At 46.9% G+C, this 4,662-nt stretch overlaps 1 pseudogene; it reads right to left on the minus strand.

Annotated features, from left to right (window-relative positions):
- Nucleotides 1-948: 948 nt before the first annotated feature.
- On the minus strand, nucleotides 949-1,419 carry LOC133753601 (large ribosomal subunit protein uL23-like; annotated as a pseudogene).
- Nucleotides 1,420-4,662: the final 3,243 nt, after the last annotated feature.

A 4,662-nucleotide genomic window follows, 5' to 3' on the forward strand; every position in this document is an offset into this window, starting at 1 on the left:
CCCTCCAATGGCCGCCGTGGCCAGCACACCGCGCTGATCCAATGGCAGGAGCCAGGTGCTTCTCCTGGTCTCCCATGGGGTGCAGGGCCCAAGCACTTGGGCCATCCTCCACTGCACTCCCGGGCCACAGCAGAGAGCTGGCCTGGAAGAGGGGCAACTGGGACAGAATCCGGCGCCCCAACCAGGACTAGAACCTGGTGTGCCGGCGCCGCAAGGCAGAGGATTAGCCTGTTGAGCCACGGCACCGGCCTCCTTTTTAATTTTTTAATATAACATGCAGACATAAATTTTAAGCTGTGGCCCCTTTAAGACTTATTTTCTCAAAGAACTTGACAGCTGGACAGGAGAAATCAGCGATAGGAGTTATGTGTGCTCATGGGTGCCCCTTGGTCTAAGAGGCCCCTCAGATGACCTCAGGTGTTGGCCACTGTACCAAGCCCATTTGAGGTTTAGGCTCCCAGAGCAAATACCAAGGTGGGCCTTCCAGCTTGCTGTCCCTCTCCAATCCCTAACCTGTCTTTAAGTACAAGTGCAGTGGGTCAAAAGCAGAAAGAAAAGTGAAATAAATCCCCAATTGTAAAGCCCTAGTTGAAGCTGTTTGTTAGTATTTCCGAAGCAATGGTTAGGAAACCGTACATGTTCTTGACATGTCCCCACTCCTCACCCCATTTAACCCTTCTAGTACCTCTAGGATGAAAGGACTTTCATCCTGATTTTACAGAAGGAGAACCTAAGGCTCAGAGCAGTCCAGTCATTCACACAGCTATTAAATATCAGAATTGGTATCTGAAGCCCCAGTCTACACTATGAGCCACTAGATATGGTACAGATCAGAGAATAACTGCTTCCCTGTATCTTACAAAAAGCCTAGTATTCACTCAATTCATCCATATTTCTTTTTTTTATGGTGGAAAAACATATATTTAGAATTAGCCAGCTGGACTCAGTTCAGATGATCCCAATTTTGTTGGCAATGCCCAGAGCATCATAGTCAGGAGCCAGCCGCACATATCCCTTCTTCTCTCCGTCAGGTCTGATCAGGGTGTTGACTTTGGCCACATCAATTTCGTAGAGTTTCTTCACAGCTTGTTTGATCTGGTGCTTGTTGGCCTTGACATCCACAATGAACACCAGTGTGTTGTTGTCTTCTATCTTCTTCATGGCCGACTCCGTGGTCAGGGGGAACTTGATGATGGCATAGTGGTCAAGCTTGTTTCTCCTGGGGGCGCTCTTCCGAGGGTATTTGGGCTGACATCAGAGGCATATTGTCTTGGGCCGCCGGAAGGTGGGGGACGTGCAGATCTTCTTCTTCTTGTGGCTGTGGACTCCTTTCAGCACTGCCTTCTTGGCCTTTATGGCCTTTGCTTTGGCTTCGACTTTAGGAGGGGCAGGAGCTTCCTTCTTCACCTTCAGCACCATCTTGGTGAAAAGCTCATCCATATTTCTTGAACAGCAACTCTACACTAGGCTATGCTAGTGGTTAGGTCTACTATTTGAATAGCTAGAGTTGATGTACAGTGACTGGTCATCCTGTTTTGCGTTAAGTGCTGAAACTTTCAAGGGTAAAAACAGATCCCTGCTTTGGGTTACCATAACATTTCTTCATAACTTCTTCAGTGATGTCGTATCAATAAACTAAAGTTGGCTGCAGTTGGAGTATGTATTTCACACAAATCACTAAACATGGCAAATCAAGCCTCCTTTATCAGAAAAACCAATTATTAGGCATTTAACAGTACACCACTGCTTACAGTCTAGTAGGAAACACACCCAAGTACATAAGCAGTATCTGTATTTAACACAATATCTTAAGCACAGTCAGGAGAGAGCTAACATATTGCCAGCTTACTGTTTAGCATAGACTTTTCTAAGTGTTTTAGATATATTAACTTATTTAATCTTTAAAACAACCCTGTGAAGTAAAAATTACTATTATGCCCATTATTTTATTTTTATTTTAAAAAATTTTTTAAAAGATTTATTTATTTTAAAGTCAGAGTTACACACAGAGAGAAGGAGAGGCAGAGAGAGAGAGAGGTCTTCCATCCGCTGGCACACTCCCCAATTAGTCACAACGGCTGGCGCTGCGCCACTCTGAAACCAGGAGCCAGGAGCCTCCTCCCGGCCTCCCACGTAGTTGCAAGGGCCCAAGCACCTATGCCAGCCTCCACTGCCTTCCCAGGCCACAGCAGAGAGCTGGAAAAGAAGTGGAGCAGCCAGGATTCGAACCAGCACCCATATGGAATGCTGGCACTGCAGGCTGTGGCTCCACCCACTATGCCACATCGCCGTCCCCTATTATCCCCATTTTATGTATGTAGGTATGTATGTATTTATTTATTTTTAAAGATTTATTTGTTTACTTGAAAGTCAGAGTTACACAGAGATACTAGGAGAGGGAGAGAGAGAGAGAGAGAGAGAGAGCGAGCTCTTCCATCCGCTGGTTCACTCCCCAGGTGGCCGCAATGGCCAGAGCTGTGCCGATCCGAAGCCAGGAGCCAGGAGCCTCTTTCAGGTCTCCCAGGTGGGTGCAGGGGCCCAAGGACTTGGGCCATCTTCTACTGCTTTCCCAGGCCATAGCAGAGAGCTGGGTCAGAAGTGGAGCAGCCGGGACTCGAACCGGTGCCCATAAGGGATCCTGGCACTGGAGGCAGTGGTTTTACCTGCTACACCACTGTGCCGGCCCCATATTATCCCCATTTTAAAGATGAGGACTCTAAGGCTCAGAGAGCTTAAGTATGCTGCCCAAAGTCACACAGCTAATAAAGTAGTACAGCCAGGACACAAACACAAGTGTGCCTCCTTCTAAATCTGTATTCACAGTAGCTTGTGAAGATTCCAAGATGAATAACAGTGGTAGTTTTAGGTGGGCCCTGGAGAGAGAGAAGCAATGAGCCAGTATTGTGAGATGGCATTGGAACACACACGCACACACACACACACACTCACACACACACACAATCCAAGTGCTACATGAAGTGTCTGCTGTAATTACTGCTGTTATTGTGTTGGGACAATTAGAGCAATGTAGGTCAGTGTTGAAGTCCATGGTAACAGTGACACAGGGCATGTGGGCCTCCCCCTACTGGCATATAAGTATTGCTGTAGGAGCATGCTGAAGATTCCATAGTGGTTCAGAGGTGAGGTCAGAAAAAGGCCATGTTAGTTATGTTTTGGGCTTTGATGCACTACTGAAATGTGCTATATAGCAGCCTTTGAAGCCTGAACTTGGATCTTTTTGCCTCAGTAATATTAAAATCTGTTATTATGGCCAGCATTGTGGCCCAGATATGATGCCAGCATCTCACATCAGAGTATCACTTTTTGAGTTCTGGATGCTCTGCTTCCAATCCAGCTCCCTGGTAATGTGCCTGAGAAGGCAGCAAAAAGATATCCCACATGGGAAACCAGGGTGGAATTCCTGGCTCCTGGGTTCGGTCTGGCCCAGTCTCAGCCATTGTGGCCATTTCAGGAGTGAACCAGAGGATGGATGATCTCTTTTTCTCTCTGCATCTGTCTGTCTGTCTCTCTTTTTCTCTGTCACTCTGCTTTTAAAATAAATAAATCTGTAAAATCTGTCATAGAAAAGACCTACAGAGAAGTCCTCTTTTTTAAAAGATTTATTTTATTTATTTGAAAGACAGAGTTACAGAGAGAGATTGACAGAGAGAGAGAGAGGTCTTCCATCTACTGGTTCATGCCCCAGTTGGCTGCAGTGGCTGGAGCTGCGCCAATCCGAAGCCAGGAGCTTCTTCCGGGTCTCCCACGTGGGTGCAGGGGCCCAAGGACTTGGGCCATCTTTTACTGCTTTCTCAGGCCATAGCAGAGACCTGGATCAGAGGAGGAGCAGCCGTGACCAGAACTGGTGCCCAAATGGGATGCTGGCACTTCAGGCCAGGGCTCTAACCTGCTACACCACAGTGCTGGCCCCAAGAGAAGTCATCTTTCAATCTAAGAGCTCCATAGCCATTCTCCTAGAGTTCTGGGCCTGCTATCTACCCCAGCTTATCTTATCTCCAATAACTATACTGAGCAAGACAATTTCAAATTTCTTAGGCCAGAACTTTTTTTAAAAATATATTTTACTTATTTATTTGAGAGGTAAAGTTACAGACAGAGGGAGGGAGAGACAGAGAGAAAAGTCTTTCATCAGCTGTTTAACTCCCCAAATGGCCATAATGGTTGAAGCTGGGCTGAACCAAAACCAGGAGCCAGGAGCTTCTTCTGAGTCTCCCACATGGGATGGGTATAAGGGCTCAAGGATCTGGGCCATCTTGCACTGCTTTCCCAGGCCATAGCAGAGAGCTGGATCAGAAGTGGAGCAGCTGGGACTTGAACTGGTGCCCATATGGGATGCCTACACCTCAGGAGGATACTTAGCCCAGCATGCTACAGTGCTGCCCTATGGCCAGAGCTTTTGACTTCCTGTTAATTCCACTCCTCAGAGAGAATTCCTCATGGTCCTTGTCCTTTTATTTTTTTAAAGATTTATTTTTATTTATTTGAAAGAGTTACAGAGACAGGCAGAAACAGAGAGAGAGACAGTCTTCCGTGAACTGGTTCACTCTCCAAATGGTTGCAATGCCTGGAGCTGAGCGGATCCAAAGTCAGGAGCCAGGCTCTTCTTCCGGGTCTCCCACGTGGGTGCATGGATCTGAAGAC

Source organism: Lepus europaeus, chromosome X, assembly GCF_033115175.1.
Source record: "Lepus europaeus isolate LE1 chromosome X, mLepTim1.pri, whole genome shotgun sequence".
Lineage (NCBI taxonomy): Eukaryota > Metazoa > Chordata > Mammalia > Lagomorpha > Leporidae > Lepus > Lepus europaeus.